The 22,414-nt window shown below is 34.9% G+C and overlaps 1 long non-coding RNA gene across 1 annotated transcript; it reads right to left on the bottom strand.

The window, feature by feature from the left end:
- Positions 1–472: 472 nt before the first annotated feature.
- Positions 473–19,840, bottom strand: LOC121497048. The gene is made up of 3 exons (XR_005989391.1): positions 19,440–19,840; positions 2,081–2,140; positions 473–1,973 (listed from the first exon to the last, which is right to left on the bottom strand). It is a non-coding gene; the product is annotated as an uncharacterized LOC121497048 (long non-coding RNA).
- Between the last annotated feature and the right edge of the window lie 2,574 nt (positions 19,841–22,414).

Raw genomic sequence — 22,414 nt, forward strand, 5'->3', positions numbered from 1 at the left:
AAGAAGACAAGAACGGATGTGGTGAGTGAGTAGTCTCTGCTGAAAAATTTACATTCAGGGTTTCCTTTTAACTAGGGGCTTTGTCTACAGAACTATTTGCTAAATAAGGGAATATTAGTGTCTTCCTTACAACCAATGTCTTAGACTGATTTCCTATAACTTTGGGATTATCATGTTTTCCTTCTGAATTTTGCCCTCTGTTTATCTTAAAATATATTATATTCTTAATATATATCATATATTATATTATTATATACAATGTTGTTATATATTATGTACCAAATTATTATATTATATACTATATTATTATAATTGTATTATATATTTATGTTTTATATATTGTATATACATACAAAAACACATCCTATACCATATGTTATATATGAATGTCTATATTTTTTACATTATTCTTTTTATATTTTAAAACATTGTTGTATAAATAGACAAATAAGGTCACCTAGTATAGGTCTCTTCTGCATTAGTAACCTATTTATTATTCCTTTCAAGTTAATATATAGCTGATATTACTCTAAGCTTTAATTGAATTTTCTTTAATTCTATCTGAATCCCTAAATGTCCAGAACTTTTTAAAAAATTGCATTGAGGTGTAATTGACATATAACATGCCAGTTTCAGGTATACAACATTTGATATTTTTATAATTGCAAAATCATCCCCACAGTAAGTGTAGCTAACATCTGTCATGATACATAGTAACAAAACTCTTTTTTCTTGTGATGAGGACTTTTAAGATTTAATCTTTTAGCAAATGTCATATATGCAATATAGAACTTTTTCCCATTGTGTCAGAGTTCCAAAGAATTTAGACATGCAGTGTCCAAACTTTTTGCAAAAGTATTTTTTCTCATGACCTATTACCTCCCTACCTTGCAATGACAAGGTATTCATGCAGCTTGGCCATTTGAGTAAAGAAGTAGCATGTTTACAAATAATACCACAAGATGCATATTTTGAACCATGAGTACTGGATCAGCATTCAGGAGACTGAAAAATAAAAGCTTAAGAATTTATCAATAGTAATAACCATTATTATTATTGATAAAGATTTTTCAAAATTTAATGTATTTACTATCTTTAACCCATCAATGAAGGAGTAATGCTAAGGGATCAGGGATGCCACTGACAAGGAACCTATGTTTACTCTACTCTGGCATGTTCAAGATATTTTTGAAAGGCCAGGTCTCTCCTGGGAAAGAGCTCAGCCCAAAGGAATAAGTTTGGTCTAGGGCAGTGTGGGCTTGTATCCAAAGTAAATAGTGATTTTTTTTTTAAGGTTTTATTTGCCCATTCATGAAAGACACAGAGAGAGAGATAGAGACACAGGCAGAGGGAGAAGCAGGCTCGCAACAGGGACCCCGATGCGGAACTTGATCCCAGGACCCCAGGATCACAAAGGCAGATGCTCAACCACTGAGCCACCCAGGTGCCCCAGAAAGAGTGATTCTTATGAGAACTTCCTGTTTTATCCTGGACTAATGTCTGAACTCTGGGATGATAAAGTACTACTAACAAAATAAAAATAAAAAATAAAAATCTAAAGAGCCATTCACTAAAATAAGATGTTGGGTTAGAATGGCCTGACTGCCTACCTCTATCAGATCATGACCAGAGCCTTCTATTTGGGGTGACAGTTGGAACCAACTGAGGCAAAAAAAGGGACCCAGGGCCAGAGCAGTAGGTAGGACCATCCCACATGTGTGGCAGAGAAATCTCAGGAAGGGAGGAAAATGTTGAGCATTACATACAAGTTGAGGGCTAGCTCATCAGGGATCTTATGACACCAAAAATGCCCAAAAGGAGAAGGGGAAACAAATGAGGCTTGGGTCCTAGAATGATAGGTGTGGGGTCCAGAGATGCACCCTGATATTAGTCTCACTGTGGCGCACAGGCATCTCAAGCAGTATGGCCAAGGAGTCAGTGGCTCACAAGCAGGTGATCCCTCAGAAAGGGAGCTGGGGGAGAAGAGAGAAGAGAAATGAGTCACTTGCATTTGAATAAAGATCCTTTAAAGATGAAGATATTAATCCTATTTATTTTCAAAATTCAAATGGTGTTTTACCATGTGAAAACAGGACTTCGCTGGAGGATTTCACTCCTTTCGCAAATCTGAGATGTCTGGCTAGAAAAGAACACGTGAACCATGTTTCATTTTACTGACCACAGGTTTAAGTCATTTATCGACGACAACAACAACAAAATATCTTGTAAAAAAAATTAAACTAGCAGAAACATATAAGCTGTCTTAAAATAGAAAACCTGGTGGCAGAAGTACCCTCAATTTCTTTGGCACAATGAACTAGACGCAGCATCTGTACAGTCTGTTCATACACTCTTTTCATAGATGGCTTGTGAAACCAACACTCAGACTCACATGAGAGCCTCAGGGGAAGCCAGATTTCACACCTCCAGCCTTCAAAGTTCTAACATAAGGCAGAAAATCTGATGTCATGTCATCTGTAAGAGACTTCGTGTAGAGAGAAGAGATGCCGGTCCCGGAATGTCCAATGCCTGCCAACAGGCTCTGCCTGGTGACATGTGTGTTCGTGAAAGAAAGAATGCCCAGTCATGAAGGTGTTCAGCCCTTTCAACAATGTATCTAAAGATAACGATAAAGAGGAAGGACAATCCCCCTGGCTCCATAACTAAACAAAGAACTTGCCTCCCCAGAGATTCATCCTACTTCGTAAACACTGTAAGGAGGCCACACTGTCTCGAGGAAGAGGACAATGAGAGTAGAGTCCCTGACACCATTATGCTGCCATATGTCAGGCACAGGGGGCCATAAAACTGAATGAGAGCAGTGTAAACCAGTGAGCAGAATCCCCTCCCGCCACTCCCATCCCCGATTTATGACCAACCTACTCTTCATTTTCAGCCAGTGAGGGCACTCACGTTCTTAATAAAATGCTTTGAAATCCTGACATAGGAAACACAAAATGTTATCGTTGTGAAAATCCATAAAGTTCTCAGTGCTTCACTAGAGATGTCAGCTAAACCACAGAAGAGAAAAAGTAACAGATTCCCCACCTTATTCGAAAATAAGCACATAAAAATATCTGGCCTCAGAAAAATGGCCTCTTTTGTAAACAGGTTTTCTGATCATAACATAGACCTCACCTGTAGTTACCTAAATGCAGCATGTTTCCCTCTGAGCGAATGCCTGAGCTCAGACAAGGTCAAGCACACTCCATCTCAGGAGGCATTAGCTCGTGACTCCTTTTTAACAGCAACACTTTGGAAGTGACTGATGTGCACACCCGGAGGTTCTTAATGGACCAGTTGCAATCACTACAATAGATGGCGTTTAAGGAGCTGTCTTTCATAGTTGCTGTGCAAATCATTTCTGTAAATGTGTGGGTTTATTGATTTGAATAAACCATCCCTTGATGTAAAGAAGGTAAGATCTGTGTTAGTCATCGAATATTTCAATACCAATAAAGCGACACTTTAGAAAATGTGTTCCCTTTCAGACCTATTACTTCTTGTTTTGTTTCTTTGGTTGGTTGGTTGGTTGGTTTTGTTTTAGCACTAAGTCCTTAAAACCTCTAACTATACATTAATACCATTTAGATAAAAGGTCTCAACATTTATTTGTTTTCATCTTCATAGCCTCCACTACAACACTTGGTATAGGGACACCTGGGTGGTTCAGTTGGTTAAGCATCCGACTCTTGATTTCAGCTCAGGTCATGACCTCAGGGTCATGAAAGCCAGCCCTGCGTGGGGTTCTGAGCTGAGTGTAGAGCCTGCTTAAGACTCTCTCTCAAACAACAACAACAACAACAAAAAACCAACCAACCAAACAAACAAAAAAAACCTCTCTCTCTCCCCCACCCTCTCTCTCAAATACAAAAATAAACAACAATGCTTGGTATATACCGGTGTGTTATATGAGGATTTATTATGCTCCTGCATCCAACAGTTCATTATATATTCACTAACTAACCTATTAGTAATGGAAATTAAGAAGAATGAATAGAAACAATCTGTGTCAGTTTAAAAGCTCATTTTAAGCTGAAGTGAAATAGTGCAGTTTCCACTATGGTATGATAATCACAGGAAAATATTAAAGGGGGTTACTGGGTAGATTATCTTCGCTTTTTATTCCTTTACAGTGTCTTCACATACAATAGTCAATAAATAATTTCTGGATGGATTTTGTCACACATACACTCAGTCAAAATATAAATTTCAAATTCAAGGAAATTCTTTTCTAACTGTGAAAGACTGTGTATGTGGGGAAAACTCTTCATGTACCTCTGCCTTTTCAAGGGAAATCAGAGGCATTCAGTATGAAAGAAATGCCTTCTCATTTTACCTTTTTCACCCCCTCTCCTAATTATTGTAGCCTTTTTTTTTAATGGCTGCTCCTCTTCTTCTTTTCTTTGATTGCTCATCAGCAAAACTACCCATTTAATTAGGCATTTATATATATGTAATTTTTAAAAGATATTATGTATTCATCCTAGGTGGCACTTCATGGGGTGGTCCTAGGTGGCTGGGCAGGAAAAGATCAGTGTTTAAAACTTGGGCAGTAATAGTAATAGGCTATTAAGCAATTCCGCATAATTATCATAGTGTTTATTACCTATTTGTTATTTTTACTTTACTATAATTTCATACAAATAATCTCTGAGATGTGCCAGTGCCAGAATAACCTTATTACTAGGCATATAGTCCTCATATGGGAATGTTGTCACTTTGAATCTAAATTTTATTCAGAAGCTTCTATGAAGTATGTGGTGAATTTTCTGATTACGTAAAGGCACATGATGAATCAGAAGTTTAAGGTTCTCAGAAAAAAGAAGTTTAAGGTTCTCTGAATATAATATGAAGGAGTTAACTTAGTGACAAATGGTTTCCTATAGCAAAGAGGGGTTGAGACCATTGCTTATGAATTTTAGCTGCTAGTTAACCAACTAATTAATCAAAAAAGGAAAAGTATGACTACTTGCTCTCTATAGTCGGTTTAATGAGAAGTTCCGAATAACTGAAGTGTTACAAATGACATAATAAAACTGAATTGATTTATTTGTTTTTAAACATAATATGTCTTTACCTGATGTACCAAATTTCATTTCTGTTTACATTTTTGGTCTAGGAATAGTCATTATACTTTATATTAAGTCTGTAAATTGAGTATCAAGTTATAGCATTATAAGTGTAACTTACTGGGCAGCCCCAGTGGCTCAGCAGTTTAGTGCCACCTTCAGCCCAAGGCCTGATCCCGGAGAGACCCGAGATCAAGTCCCACGTCAGGCTCCCTGCATGGAGCCTGCTTCTCCCTCTGCCTCTGTCTCTGCCTCTCTCTCTCTCTCTCTGTGTCTGTCATGAATAAATAAATAAAATAAAATAAACAAGTGTAACTTATTTAGGTAACAGACAAGAAAAAAAAACCAGAAGTCAGTTTTTATTATTTTTAAAAATCACCTAACAGCAAAAATTAAAATAATCATACACAGATATAAACACCTAGCTTGTAAATGCAGTTCCTTGAATTGTTTTAAATTCATGTGCAATTTCTAACTTCTTCATAAATCAGAAAGAACATATGCAAATATATCCAGTTTGGCATTTGCGAGAGAAAATCCCTTAGATGCAGAATTTCACTGGCTGCTCAGATAGGAAAGTCATTTTGGTTTTGCTTAAAAATTAACACATCCTCTCGCTGACATTTAAGACCAGTAATTGGCTGCAAAGTGCTCAGTGCTTTTAGATGAACTGTGGTATATATCTACCAAATCTATCTATATATAGATATTTATCTATAAATATACATATCTATCTATATATAGATATATCCATATATCTATGTATACTTAATATACATATATGTGTCTATATAAATATATATATTTATATTTATATACACACAGAGAAAGAGAGAGAGAAGGTAGTTCTTTACTACATCATCCTGTTGCTGCATACCTCATGCTACCTTGTTATTATATTGTGTGTCATAATATACTATTGTAAATGACTGCCTTTTTTCTCTCTTAAAAACTTTCTAAGATGGCAAAATTTGAACCAAACATCTCCAACTCCTAATAAAGCTAGTCACTGGAGAGCAAAAGGAGTGAAGACCCATGGAAGATTTCTCACACAGGTTTCACTATCTTTTCATTTTTGTAGATCATTATATCAAATGTTTATAGCAGCTATATGATATATCCAGCCAAATTTTAGTTACAAATTATAAATATGAAAAGAATAAAAAGGAAAGAGAAAGACTGAGAGGAAAACACAGAATCCTAAAATATATACACTACTATGCAATATTTTTATTAATAATTAAATTCAGATTGTGGAACAGTTAGGGCAAACATCTAGACTAAAAAAGAAGCAAGAAGCAGGTAGTAATTGGGGAACATAGCATGTTGTATTTTTTTTCTCTTATCTTCAAATTTTACCTCTATTATTCATCTCCCAAACACTTAGAAAGGATATCAGGCGTTGGTATGCGACGTGTTGGCATACAATGAGCAACTGCAATCCATCATCAGAACTTTGTGCTTCTATCCCAGAAACATGCTCCAGCTAAAGAATATTCAGCTTTAGTTTTAATGTAGTCATATATCAAGTATTTACTGAGTACCCACTATGTGTCAGTTTCTTAAATGTTCCACCTTCATATTACATTTACTGTGTTCCTTCTTACCCAAACACATGTAACAGTGCTACCCGGAATCTGTAATTACGAGAAACAGGTAATAGTGGTCAATATTGGAAATTATTCCATTAACTCTCAGAGAGAGCTGACTACTTGTCAGAGTTGTAAGGATTTTTACTGGATACAAAAAAAAAAAAAAAAAAAAGAAGAAGAAGAAGAAGAAGAATGACATAGCAATATTTGATTGCCTTGTTTGTAATTCTCTCTGAGTCAGAAAAATTATTTGTACTGAAAATATCTTTCAGTCTATATTAATATTTGGATTCAAGAATCTAAGGAAAATCATATGTTTGCTTACTTATTTATGTATATGAAAGGCTATTTTGAAACACTTCTGTTTAATGCATTGTGTTGACTACTCATTTAGAAATAAACACAAAATCTGATTATTTGTAATGCCTATTTTTCAATTAAGAATGTTTTAAAAATTTGTAATTCAATGAGAGCTGAACTTAAGGACCATATTTTTAAATATATTTAGTGGAGCTATGATAATCCTTTTCCTCTACACTACTGCCTTTTAAATGGCAATCCTGATTGTCACAGCTTTTACTTTTCAACGAGGAAGTAAATTAATGAGAACCTCTCACTTTTTTCTGACCAGAGTATAATAGTTGAAGGAGTACTCTGGAGAACATAAAAATTACTGGGCTTATTCAAATTACAGTATTAGCTTTTAAAATATTAAATATTAATATTTAAATTATAAAACAAGATAGTTAATCTCTAGCCTTTTACCCTGGACAAAGCTATGTAGATGTTTTCAAAGAATTTAGAGCTCTCAAAGAATACTATTGCCCATAGTTCTGAAAGCATGGCACAAGAAAACCATATAGGTCGTTCACTCAATTTACTTATGCTTTGAATATTAAAAATCTACCTAAACAATAGAGAAACATGTCACACTATTTTTAGCCAAAGAACACAATCACCCATTCAGCAAATAAAACAAGAAATTGTATAACTGCTGTTTGAAGTATGAATTATTATAATTTTGGGAAGGCATTATGGCAATATGTACCAATGGTCCTAAAATATTTATATCCATTTTTAACTTGTACTTGCATTGCTATAAAACAATTTGAAATTTTCTAAAATCTTAATACATTAATATTAGGGTTTTAATAATAGAATACCCTACTACTCATTAGAAACATGAAATTAAGGTCATGTTGAGTAAACTATATTATGTGCATAGAGATAATATTACTAAGTCATTATAAGCATGTTTTTGAAATTTTCTTTAAAATTTTATTAATGTATAAAATTCATATAAAAATTCATAGAGCTTGGGGCACCTAGGTGGGGCTTAGTTGATTGAGTGTCTGCCTTCAGGTTGGGGCATGATCCTCAGGGTCCTGGGATCAAGCCCCATGTCAGGCTCTCAGCTCAGTGGGGAACCTGCTTCTCCCTCCCCTTCTCCCTCTGTGTTTTTTCTCTCTCTCTCTCAAATAAATAAAATCTTTAAAATAAATTCATATCCTGGATGAACTTTTACAAAATAAACACATATATCCATGCTCTAATTAAAGAGAAAATTACTCTCACTCCAATGTGTAAAAAGTTTAAAAACCTAGGTTCTATTTGTCCTCAGAGCAACAGCATCAACATCACATGGGAATTTGCTAGATCCTGTAATTTGAAAATATTCAGATTCCCTCCTAGACCTACCCAACTAAAAGGCTCAGAGATAATAAAGCCCAGTAATCTGTGTTTTATCAAAGCCTGTAGGTGATTCTGAGGCACACTAAAATTTAAGAACTACTAATCTAGGGAATTTATTTATTTTTTTTTTTGCATTTTACTTTAGAATGAGAAATGTGCTTATATGTATTACTTTAATGATGTAAAAATGGGCATAAAAATAATGTAAATAAATATGACAACTGATGGTAGTGGCTATTGCTGGAGAGAAAAATAGGTGATTTTTATTTTTTTTCTATATATGTTTTTGAATCATCCAGATTTCCTGAAGAGATTGTAAAACTTTGGGTATATTATTAAGCACATTTTGGTTTATTTTATTTTATTTTTAAAAGATTTATTTATTTTAGAGAGAGAGAACACATGCAGGGTAGGAGCAGAGTAAGAGAAAGTTAGTCAAGAGCAGACTCTGCACTGATGTGGAACCCAGTGGGGCCCCATGTGGGGCTCCACCTCAGGACCTCAGGATCATGACTTGAACCAAAACCAAGAGTCTGACACTTCACTGACTGTGCTACCCAGGCACTCCACATTTTATTTTTTTTAAAGTATGTTATCTTCAGCTAAAACAGAGCGGCTTCTTATGATGGCACTGAACAGTTAAGTTGCCTGAACTATCATTTTAATTTCCATTCTGCATAGCAACATCTACGTGTGGAGTACAAAACCCTACCCCACTATTCTTTAAATATTTGGAAGAATAAAGGTAGACCATTACCCACTGAACACACTGATGGCTGCACAGATGGAAATAAATACAGCCTTGCATGAACATAGGAGGTAATCTTGAAATTGGAAGGCAAGTTAAATCCTCAAAGATTTCAAATTTACTAAGCCTTTTTATTTTAGGGAACATGACCTTTTCTAAAAGAAGCTTTTTAATTCCATCTCTCCCTAAAAGGCTAAAATAAATAGTTCTTTAACATAGCAAAATGGATCTTCCACGAGGAGAGATTAAAAGAGCAATTCAAGAGCTGCAAAACATGGAACCTAACTCTGATGATAATGAAGGAGTTATAGCAGCTGCTGCCAGTGCCCAGCCCAGATCCATCAGTCCTTATCCCTTCAGAAAGAAGGATTTCTACACACCAGTATTTGGGTTCTCCATGCCTGATGGCTTTTCCAATAGGTTGCTCTGTTCTGAGGCTCACGGATCAGCAGTACCAAGGAATTAACATTCTGAGGAGCAGTCCTCAACCAGTGACCAATGGTGTGAGAATATAAATACCTCAACTTCCTTGGCCCTTGAGTGGGGTAATTTTGAAGCACACATCTCAACAATTCTCAGAGATTTCCTGTGGGATTAAGCATGTCTCACACTATGTTAACATGGATACCTCATGGGCTGCTTCCCTCTCTGTTTCACTTTTCCTGTTTCCTTGCTGGTGTTTCTTGTACTTTCCAAATAAAAGACTTGATCTTGAGCCCTTGTCTCAATGTCTACTTCTTGGGCAATTCATACAAGTAAATGTGTTAATCTGCTTAATAAAGTAGAAGATGGAGTAGGTATTACTTATAATACATTTACTAAAATGCATTTTATTTTTTTATTTTTTATTTTTTAAATTTTTATTTATTTATGATAGTCACACAGAGAGAGAGAGTGAGAGGCAGAGACACAGGCTGAGAGAGAAGCAGGCTCCATGCACCGGGAACCCGACGTGGGATTCGATCCCGGGTCTCCAGGATCACGCCCTGGGCCAAAGGCAGGCGCCAAACAGCTGCGCCACCCAGGGATCCCTAAAATGCATTTTATAAGCCTTAGGGATTTACATCCATTGCCAAGATTGTAATTATCAACCTAAAGAAAACTTACTAACTAGCTCTTGCTTCTAGAAAATTTGAGCCTCCGTTTTCCTATGAAGATTTAAGCCATTATTAGTATTTGGGGGGATAGTAAAAATTATTTAACAATAGATATGACACAATTCCTTTAATAGTGATTGTAATAGAAGACATTATTATAGAAGTAGACTAACTCCTATTTGCCATACATTGATCATTTGGTGGCAGGTCTTAGGAGAGAGTCTGGAGCAATGGAGGGGTATTTGAGAGTCTCAGGCAAATGGATATTTAACAACCAGTTTAGGAAAATTCCAGTATTTTAATAATCAGTAAAGCCCTATTAACATATTCAAAGAAAGATCTTGAATACCATATGTATGTCTTCTTTTTGTAATACAAACAATCTAGTTTCCAATGGGATGAACATAGTTAGCATATAAAATAACTGCCAAGAGGCACTCTTTCCTTGGGAATCAAATTTTCAAGGAAAACAAACATGAAGAATATGGATAATTTAAAAATATAACATAGAAATGCTTTCAATCCAACAAAATGACTATCAACAAAGAATAAGTCCTCCTGGTGGTGTGAGTGCCACTCCTCAACATAAATGAATATAACATGCCTATTGAAATACAAAAGCCTTCTGATTGAAATGCCTCCTTATTTATACTCTGCTATAAACACACAAGGAATTCACCCTGTGTTGAGTACTGAATAAAAAGGTGAACAAAAATACCCAGTTGCTAAAAAGGTATTGTAATCTCCAAGTACCAGGAGGGAATTCAGAGGCTGGTAGTTGGTTAAGGCTGAAATATAACGTGAGTGGCCACTGTTGTCAAAATAATTTCCTACAAACTTGGGCAATTAACTAAAGCGTAAAAGATGACACTGCATGAAAAATATTGTTCCTACCACAGTTGTACAGAAAAGAAGAAAGAGGAAAAAAGAAAAAGGAAACTAGCAAGCAAACTCTGGCTTGAAAGATTCGGAATTTATAGTTTTCAACAATATTTTATGAGCCTCAAGAATACCTTCTTTATCTAGAGAGAGAAAGAAAAATCAAATTGAAATGAACTCTTCCTGAACTCAAGCAAACAAATAATGAAGCAAATGATTTCTGTATTAGATCTCAACACAGCTATTTAAAGTAAAATATTTCTGCATCTGACAGAAGTATCATTTCTAAACAAGAGGTTCTTGTCCCAGTCTCTGACCATACACCCTGAGAGTTTTCTGTTTTGACTAAAAACATGGTACTATATAATAATCACAGCAGAGCACAATTAGCAACTTATCTTTTAGGCTTTAACTATAAACCATTCATTTAAACAATTTTTCCCCATTCAACCTCAGATATACAGTATTAGATGAATTATATCTCTGTGCTGTGACGCTGACATCATTGATCCATACATGCCTTGCTTTTATTAGTTACCCAATTCATGTTTTTTGAATAATATAACAAGCACCTATTAATTAACCACCTCAAAACAAAAGCTGCCATACTGAGCATAACTAATACCTAATTACATGGTTCCTCCATCAGCACATCTTTCTTGGCTCTACTATGCAAGATAGTCATCATCCAAAACTCTGTGTTCATAATTTCCTGGTTTTCCTTTAAAAATCATTTGTTGTGTCTGCATTTGTTAGTTTATTTTAGTTCTTTTTGAGGTTACTAAAAGGATAGCGTGATACATATAATCTTTTAGGACTAATTTTTTACTATATTATATTGCTATGATTTTCTATGTTGTTGCTTGTTACTATAATCCATTCACTTTGATATTGTTGATAATATTCTGTTGTGTGAATATGCAGTTTATTTATCCATTCTTTCATTAATGGACATCTGAGTTGTTTTCCATTTTTACTATTAGAAATGGTACTGAGGGGATGCCTGGGTGGCTCAGAGGTTGAGCATCTGTCTTCATTTCAGGGTGTGATCCCGGTATCCCAGGATCAAGTCCCATATTGGGCTCCTTGTATGGAGCCTGCTTCTCCATCTACCTATGTCTCTGCTTCTCTCTCTGTGTCTCTCATGAATAAATAAATAAAATCTTAAAAAAAAAAGAAATGGTACTGAGGATATTTTTGCACGTTTCCTTTGCAAAATGCAGAATTCTCTCTTCAATGGAGATTTCTCCTAACATGGAATTTGCTGAGACATGGTAAAATGAGTGTTCAACTTCAGAAAGTAATGCCCAAATTACATTCCCACCAACAATGTATAAGAAATCCCATGGAACTCTAGCCTCCTTGAAAAGTATCATTGTGTGGAAATACTGACTACTTTGGTTTCTTAGTGTGAAATACAAAATATGTGAGAATAAAATAGCCATACTAGTGAGATAGAAAAGTTTGCATTTAAGATAAGCCACATTAATTTATGGATCACAAAATCATAATATAAATATAATTATAATGTCTAAATTTTTTAGATTGTTCTCTGTCCATTTCATTTCATTAGCCAAATAACTTATGAATATAAACTACATAAACTGTAAATTATCATACAAATGAAATAAACATTTAAAAAAACAAGATTTGTAAAAGTTCTCTATTTAGCAAGAGAAAATAGAGGAAAATATTAAGTGTGCAAGAAGAAATTCATAGTTTTAAAAGTACAAAAGAGTAGAAGTTTTCAGAGCCTAATTAGGAGGGTGAATGGTCTATGGCTCATAATTCACCAGGTAGCCTTCCCTAACTTGTTAGTAATGCTTTTGTAAAGAGAAAGAGTTTTAAAAAATACAAATAAAAATTACTGCTAAAAACATATCATTGCCTTGTCATATTACATATAAATTGAGGCTCGCTTCAGGCTGTACTGAGTGGCCACTCATGCTATCACTGCCTGAGGATGTGTAAGGAAGGCATCCTGGCCCTCCCCACAGTCTGCTGCCTTTCAGAATACGTGGAAGCCACCATCCCACAGCCCTTCCCCTTGCCATTACCAATGGAACTTCTCTTACTGAATCTTGTCAGAAAGTACGACTTTTGGAAAACCACCAAGGTAAGAAGTAGGAAGTCAATTACAGCATTATACATTCTGAACATAAAGAACTCTAGGTGATTTCTGTTGACATTGCTGAATGGTCAACCCACTTTTTCCTACATTTAGTGATCCCAAATATCAGAGACGTACTGATGAGGAAGGGGAAGATGTTATTTTTGACTTAGCAGGGCCACAGAAGATAAAGGCTATCTGGATCACAGAAATGATGTTGCCATGGATTATCTTCTCAGCTGTAGGTTTAAGAAGAGAATTGGACAGAGATTCAAGTAGACAAGGAAAATACAGACATTCAGTCTGTCAACAAATGGTGATTCTGGAGAGATGGCTCCTGATTAGAAAATGAAATGAAAGAAAAAGAAAAGAAAAGAAAAACATTAATAAGGCTTGAGGGGGAAATGTCACTGAACAAGGAAAGTTAAATCACCTTGTCTCTGAAATGCTCAGAAAAACTATGAAAAGTATTACAGATAATAAAACATTAGATATTTTTTGGCAGTCTCAATTGAATTCATGAATCACAAAATGAAAAAACAAACTGATGAAAAGCAAAACAAGAAAAACAGAATGGCATGCAAAGGGAGAGAGGTGAGATTGTGAAAGACTGCAGTTAATATTAAACATCAGATTAAAGATGCATTGGAGGGGCACCGGGGTGGCTCAGTGGTTAGGTGTCTGCCTTTGGCTCAGGTTGTGATCTGGGGTCCAGGGAGCCTGCTTCTCCCTCTGCCTATGTCTCTGCCTCTCTTTCTGTGTGTCTATCATGAATAAATAAATAAAATTTTTTAAAAAATAAAGATGCGTTAGAGGATTTAAAATGTGTCTTAATGATTGATGATGAGGCCCCCTAGAGCACAAGGGACCTACTACAAGGAAGATATTATAGTACATGGTAGTGAATGAAAAATAAGGACATAGAGAAATTAAATAATAAATAATTCCATCAATAAACTTGATAGTTTTAAAATTAAAAGTCTTAAGCTATTTCATAAAAATTAAGGAGTTATAGGTGGGAATAGTGGCAGATAGAAGATCCCAGTGAGTGAAAGAGTTTTCAAATACTAGTAGAAAAATTTGTCATTGACTGAAAGAAAAGAAAGACAATTATTAATGAAACAGGAATGTAATAAAGAACTTCCTAATTTACGAGAGGAAAAATGAAATAAACTGAAATGTAATCAAAGTGACAAGAACAAAGAAAGTTAAAAAGAGGGAAAATTAAGGGCAAATAGGAAAGTAAATAGAAGAATATTACAGCAAGAATCTTGGCCATTACATTAAATGTGAACTGACTGAATTCACTTCTGAAAGGACAGGTCCTCCAGGTAGGTCAGAATCAAAGCACAGCTATATGCTATTTACCTGGAACTACTTAAAATGAAGTAATAAAGGAAGGTTGAGTATAAAAATGGATTAAAACATGGCAAGCAAATACAAACGGAAAGAGAAAACAGAGCAGGCATGGTTAATACCACACCAGGTGATGCTTTAGATTAAAGGCATAATATAGGATAAAGAGGAACACTGTAAGGATACAAAGTCATATATGAAGGAAATATCACAGACCTTAGTGCATGCATACCATGTATCATCACACCTAAATATATAAAGTGAGTACTATCAGAAATGCAAGGTAGACTTTATGCAATTGCAGTGTAGTATAATGCAAGGTTAAATGTTATAATTAGTCAAATGTCATAAATAAAAATTTTTGATTTAGTCAAATGTTATATATAAAATATTGTACACTGAATTAGATATGTAATATAAATAAAAAAATAAGGACCTAGAAGAATTCATTAATATAATCAGGGAACATAGAACTTTACATCTAACAGAAAATGTATAGTTTTTGGTTGTTCATGGAACATTTACAGAACAATCCATACTCTGGTCAGAGAGAAAATCATAACAATTGCTCAAAAGTTGATATTTCATAGGTCTCTATGTCTGATCATAGTCCAGTGAAATTAGAAATATATAAGAAAGTTGATCTGGAAAAATCCAGAAGTATATACTATTATTCATATATCATATATTTATTAAGTTTAATATAAGAAAATAGGTGGTATTTCAATTATGTAAAAAAGAATTATTTAGTAATGGCACAATTGGCCATCTACCTAAAAGAAAATAAAACTGGAAGTCACATAGATGTAATTTCCAGATAAATGTGTTAATGCAAAACATAAAATAATAAAATTTGTACAAGAAAGTATGAAGAGATTCTTACTTAGTTGTAAAATCCAGAAAATTATAAAAGACAACATAGATACAGAGCAAAATATCAAAAGCCAAGTCAATAAATGATGTATTTTGAAAAAAATTGGTAAAGCAAATAGTCATAGGACTAATATTTAAATTTACAGAAGCATTACATCTCATGTTGACAAGGAAATAAACCAATGGAATATTGTAAACAATTCACAAACAAGCAGTCTTGATGGCCAAAAATATAGAGAAGCTCAGTCACAAATTGGAAAATACAAACTAAAAGGATTAGATATCTTTTTATAGCCATCCGAGTGGCAAAACTTAAAAGACTGAGAACATGTAAGTGAGAATGTGAGAAAATAATGTAGTGGGAATATGAAGTGCTTGCACTTTCTGGAAATCAATCTAGCAGCATTTCTTAAAATTAATAATTGGCATACTTTCTGACCAGCAGTCTCATTCTTGATAATGAATCTCCTGGAAAGAAAATCCTAAAGAATATGAAGCTATTCAAAAGAGAATTGTTAAATAATGCTGGCTTATCTGTAGGGAATAATATACAGCTATTAAAAAGAATGAAGTTAAGGTATAGTAGTTCATCTTTGAGAAATTTCCAGGAAGTATTTTTTAAGCAAAAAAAAAAAAATACAGAAAAGTGTGCAATATACCTTTTTTTTTTTTATAAAGAAAATGAACAACAACAATGGAAACCCTGTACATGGAGGAAAGTACGAAAGGATGCATTCCAGGTGTTAAGATGTGTTATTGGATGGAGGCAGGGGCTGATGGATTAAATGCTTGAACCTTCCTTCTTTCATAGCTGGTGAACATAACAAAATAATGGATCAGTGATCCGGTTCAGTCACATTTTTTTGACTGTCAAAATGTAGGTAATACACCTGCATACATTTAAAACAGACTACTCAAAACCAGTCACAGAGTTTCATTTATAAAACAGAGTATTTCATCCTCATGAGAAGACATTTCTTAAAAGACATAAGAATTTACTTTCAAAAGTCCTAGCACACCCTCTATTGGTCTGGAAAATTAAGTGGGGCAGGGAGTTTTTTGTTCTAGAGTCTAAAAGTCCTGCAATTCTTTATTGTTTACTCTTTTTTTTCCTCCCTCTGCCTCCCTGTCCTTTACTCTCCCTCAGGATGAAATTAATGGTCAGCTGCACCTGTCCATCTCACCCACTTGGTTAATTTAGAATTAAAATTCACTGATTCAGCAACACTGTGACTCCTGCAGTTCTAAAATGATAGCAATAATTCCAATTAAAAATCGAACTATTCCTGGATGTTTTATCTAACCCATAAACCCCTTTTAGAAAGATAATTAATGCTTCTTCTTGTCTCTGAGTTTTCAGTATCTGTGTTAATAATAGCTTTGGTTTTAATCATTTATTCCTATTAAAGAGCAAAAATAGGCAGAAGGAAGAAAAAAAATTATGTTATTTGTATCTCTACAGTGAAATTGCTTGGGAAACTATCAAAGTTCCTTTAGACTATTTAGATTAGGGATGGTAGGTTTTCTGGGAAATGAATGTGAATCAACAGATAAAGTTGGGAAATTCACTATGAATGTTTTTTTTTTTTTACATTAGTCCAGTGAATTGAGGATATGTATTTGTAGATATGCCTGCAAATCCTTATGTATTTGTAAGAATATGAAAATGCATATGCTTCAAGTATACAAATCTCCAGAATGAGAACAAACTGACATTTTTTAGTAGCTCACAGCAGTACTAGGATCCCTTGAGTGAACATACCACTCAACAGAGTAGATCTTTATTTACAAGTATAGTCAGACAATAAATAGTATCTCAAGCTTCTTACAAAGGAAACAGGCTCCTAATGCTTCAAATATATTTACACCTAAGAATTAGGCTGTCCTTATTCGGGAAAGATTCTCGGTTCCCTTCTTGAAGGTAATTATTTTTATCCAGACTGAAACCAATTAATCAACAAGCTAGTTTTCTCTTTTCATATTTACTAATAAATCTCTGTCTATTTTCATATTGTTAATGATTTGCGTTATTTAGGATTATTTCTATCTCTTGTAAGAAACTATGGTTAGAGTTTATTTTCTTATTGTATTAATTCTTTGTCTTTTATTATGGAATTTTAAGCTATTTATTCTTATAATGCCTGATATGCCTAATCTTAACTCTGAAATTTTGTTTCTTGATTAAAGTTTTATTATTCCTTCATGTTTTCTTTATATTTTATCTTTTGTTACATGGACTGTAGTTTCTGTTTGTTTTTAGAGATTTGCATTATTATCTACGGATTTTGAAATGAGGATACTCTTGGTTTTTAGAACTTCTGTGGGACACTTTAAGTTCCTTAGAAGTATGCATTTCTTGTTGTAGTTGTTCTCAAGTCAAGTATGAAACATTCTTTTGATACTGCCAATATAAACCTAGGTATTTAGGAAATATTTATATTCCCTTATAATAGTCTCTTATTTCTTTTATTATTATAATCTGGAATTTTTAGCATTTACAAGGACTACTTTTGGTATTCAACCTAATTTTACTTCTAACTGATTTAAGTGTCATTTCAAAATTATTCCTTCTAGGACTCTGAATTTTTACTTTGACCTTCTATCGTTTGGCTACAGTGTGTTTTAGAGTAATTTTCCTGGAAAATTTCCTGAAAGAATGTCCGCCTTTTGTCTCTATCCGTAAAACTTCTGGGTATTGATTTCTTGTGGCACAATCCTTCTCTCCTAGCCCTGTGGCTCTAGAGTTCTACTTTCCCTTGATATCTCAAACTGCAGGGAAATATATAACTGATCTGGTTTTTGTTCCCTTGTAGGAACTTTTCTAGATGTTTTTACTACAAGATTTGATTTTCCTCATAACTGAAAAGGAAAAATCATAGTGTGTGTTGAATGAAGCATGATTCTCTTTTTCCATTCTTTCCAGCTATAATATGAGCATTTCTGCATGTATATTTTAGGTCTCTTTTATTTAGAAATATTTTTCTTTCATTATATCTATTATTATTTCTTTTTTTCTTATTTCTCCTATTTCCAGTGGTTTTAAACATTCCTAAAGAATACAAAGTAAATACAAATAGACAAATAGGGAGATATTCAGTTTAATCACAGAAGTTCATTTAGAATAATTTAATGCACAAATCCTGTTGTCAATATTAATATCTCTTTCATCCCCAGAACTGGTAGCCTAACTGCCACAGTATTAATATGTTCACTGTCTACATTCTTTCTGTCTAGACTCTAGGTTTGAGCTCAACCCTTTACTGGCTATTAACTAGCCTACATGGATGGTTTCTCCCTGGAAGCCCATGAATGCTCTCTGTATCTGGTGTCCTGACTTTGGTCAGATCTATAAACAACTACTCTTTCTTTGTTTTGGACTTTAACTCAAGGTTAAGGATAGACCTTAACTCTAGCTCCAATATATCTTCATTATTTTGTCATATTCTTCAACTCTTTCTTATAAAATTAGTGTCCCCCAAACTCACTTCCATAGAAGAAAGGATCATACACAAAATATCTAGATAATTTAGAAGATCACTAATTCTTTATAAACTATGAAAAAAATGAATAAACACAGAAAATACAGACATAAGACTGCCATAGGTCATGTTTCTTTAGTCTGATTGAATGCCAGGTTGTAAACTGTAAGTATACTGATATTTTTATAGGTGAAAGGTCGAAAAAAATACATAAAACCTTTCCAACTTTGTCAACCTTTCTTGTAATCATGAAGTGATAAAAGTTGAAGCTATATTGACAATCATATCTCTTTCTTCAGACAACAAAAGAGTACCTGCAAACTTTGGAACTGGATGAAGTACACCTTGCTCAATATCCTACCCTTAATCTACACGCAATTCCATCAAAGCTCCAGCAGCTGTGGTGAGATACCAAGTAATACCATGTATTCATTGCTATAGCGCCCCATTTCAACCATGCTATACGTGAAAACTTCAACCATGCTATACCTGAAAACAACAGTCAGCCTATTCTAGGGATTTTGTTTCCCCAAATACTCACCTTCACCTCCAAGTTGCTAATTTTGTAAACTCCTCAGGGATGGGCACTTTGTCTTCAGTATCTTCAATATAGCATTTGTTCAATAATAAGCAAATCATGAAAAAAGAAAAAGAAAGGGAAGGAAAGGGAAGGGAAGGGAAGGAAAGGAGAAAGAAGAAAGGAAAAGGGAAAAGGAAAAGGAAAAAAGGAAAAGGAAAAGGAAAAGGAAAAGGAGGGGAGAGGAGAAAGAAAAGAAGAAATAGATGTTGATCCAGATTCATATCCATCTTCATTCTATACCCATATTCACTATATCAAAAGTGAAATCCTTGGGCGAATTAAAGTTGAAACTATAGTGCAAAGTTCTTCTCACAAACATGTCTATAGCAGGTGCATACTCTCTTTTTGTAACTTTGCTTGGTTCCCTGGAGAAATTTCTCTCAAGAAACATACCTCTCTCAGATATATGAATAGACCTGGCGCCTCTTTCCTGAGCCAAGTAGAGGAGGCCCTGATGATTCTGGTTGCTGTCATCGCCCTCAAGACAATTGCTGTTCTATTTTAACCTCAGTCCTTCCAAGCACTTTGGAATCGGAGATAACCACATAGTTCCCTGATGTATTGAAGACTGCCCAAATTCTTTCCCTTTTGTTCTTACTCCTTGGCTGACTGAGAACACTGTATCCAGCCTGTCTCCCTGTTTCCCCCATGAGATTTGAGATGACTTGTCGAAGAAAAACAACAGTGAAGAGAATAATTAATGATCCTTTGATGCCTGCCAGCTCTGAAGAGGTACTTACCTGTGGGCTTTCAAGTGTTCCATAATTACTTGACAGTACCAACTGCTTGCTCATCTTGCCAAGTTTCCACATTTCCTTCAGATTACTATTGATGGTGTAAATACCTGCTAGGTTCCCACTGCACGATAGTTCAATCTATTCAGGTAATTCTTCTCCATTAAAATGATCATAATACATGCACAGTATGCTTCAGAAATATGTAATTATGGTGGTATTTCAAATACCTTCTCTGAGAGGTTTGAGATAACCATAGACATCCTATGAGATGCTTTTCTTTCTTCCACTTCAACACATAAAGAAATTTAGAAGACTTCTCTCTTGAACAGACTTCAATTTTTCTTTCAAATAAATTCAGAACTCTTTCATCTCATTTTGCTAAAGCCTGGGTCACTGAGGAGGAAATAAGTTAGTCAGTGTTCTACTAAACTTGGCTACTACTTTCTGAAAGATGAATAATACAAAAATACATAAGAAAATAAATGGGGACTCCACAGGGCTAAGTATGAATAGGCATAAAATATGTATGTCAAGGCCTTCTTGATTTCTTAGGAGTCCTTGATATGCCCTATGCTTCGCTCTAGCCCTAACTAATAAGCACAGGTTAACACCAACAAAACGAGAGGTAAAGTATAGGATGGGGAGGCAGATCAAAAGAATAGAATTTCTAATCTCAAGTAATTACTATTTATTTGGGCAACGTAAAAGGCCATTCAGAGAAAATCACTATGAAATTTTGTTTCATTTTATTTGAAAAAAAGATTTCTTCCATAAACCTAATCATTTTCTCAGCTTTCCTATCAAAAGACAGAGCAAAAAGTTTGTATAAGAAAAAGGCATATTTTCCAAGATTAGTTGAAGCCAGGGAAAATGGTGCAGTAGAAAATGCACTAACATGGACTTCAATAAACCACTTCAAATTTGGCTGTGGGTGACAGACAAGGTCCTGGTTAAGTCACAAGTGTTCTAGGAAGTTGGACTAGATAAACAAGAGGTGTATGAGCCTTGCTGGAGCCATGGGCTCTCCAAGAGTCTGAAAAAAGTTATAGGTCATTTCCCTCTACCCCATCAAAGCCACACAGACCTGCAATTAAACTTTCTATATTCAAGGATCACTGGCCCCTTGGATCTCTGAGTGTTCCATGAGCACCTACCCTCAGTAAGCAAAAGGTCATTCCAGATCTCAAAGTTATTTTACATTTTTTAACATCTTGAGTCATTTTATTTTTTTAAGAATTTTATTTATTTATTAATGAGAGAGAGAGAGAGAGAGGCAGAGACACAGGCAGAGGGAGAAGCAGGCTCCATGCAGGGAGCCTGATGTGGGACTCGATCCCAGGACTCCAGGATCATGCCCTGGGCTGAAGGCAGCACTAAATCACTGAGCCACCTGGGCTGCCCATCTTAAGTCATTTTAAAGTCTAACAAGGAAAGTTACCTCTACATTATGTTTGCTTGCTGAATGGGTCAGTTGTTTCCCTCTGCTCTTGGATGCAGAATAAGCAGAAATATTATGCTTATAGATGCAGAATAAGATGACATCCCCAGCCCTAAATAGTATTATTGCAAAGTTTGCTACCTTAAAAAAAAAAAAAAGGCTGATTGTAATGAGTATAGTTCAATGCAGCACTTCCCCTCTCTGGGAAATGTGCTTTACAAAGCAAGTCCTTTGGAAGTGACACTAGATCACAATATGTATGAAGACAGTACTGCCCATCAGAAGACACTACCTATAGGTCTACAGCTATGTCGCCCAGTAAGCTGGACTGGGAGAATGATGATGGCCAACAGCCCTTACAAATCACCAAACCTTAGCACCTGCTGATAATTGGCACTTACTTCTTGTTGGAAAAATCTATGACCAGGGCGGGTGCCTTCCATCCCCTCTCACTTCCAAACGATATTATTGTTTATAAGTAGATTAATGAAGTGATAGAATTCAGTTTCCTCTGACCCCAGAAGTGTCCAAGTTTCTAACCGTCTGAAACTGATATTTTTCTTTTTCCAAATGCTTCTGTTCATCGATAATTCATTTTTGCCCTTCTGAGACACTGATGAAATTCTAAGTTGCATGCAAATTCTGTATATATACTTGGAAAATGTGCATTTCTTGAGAGCAGAAACTAGATTCCAAATGACAAATAGTTTCCTCTCTATGTCAACTTCTATTGATTGGATTGAGTGAGGTTGCCCAGAGCA

The sequence above is a fragment of the Vulpes lagopus genome, chromosome 1 (assembly GCF_018345385.1).
Source record: "Vulpes lagopus strain Blue_001 chromosome 1, ASM1834538v1, whole genome shotgun sequence".
Lineage (NCBI taxonomy): Eukaryota > Metazoa > Chordata > Mammalia > Carnivora > Canidae > Vulpes > Vulpes lagopus.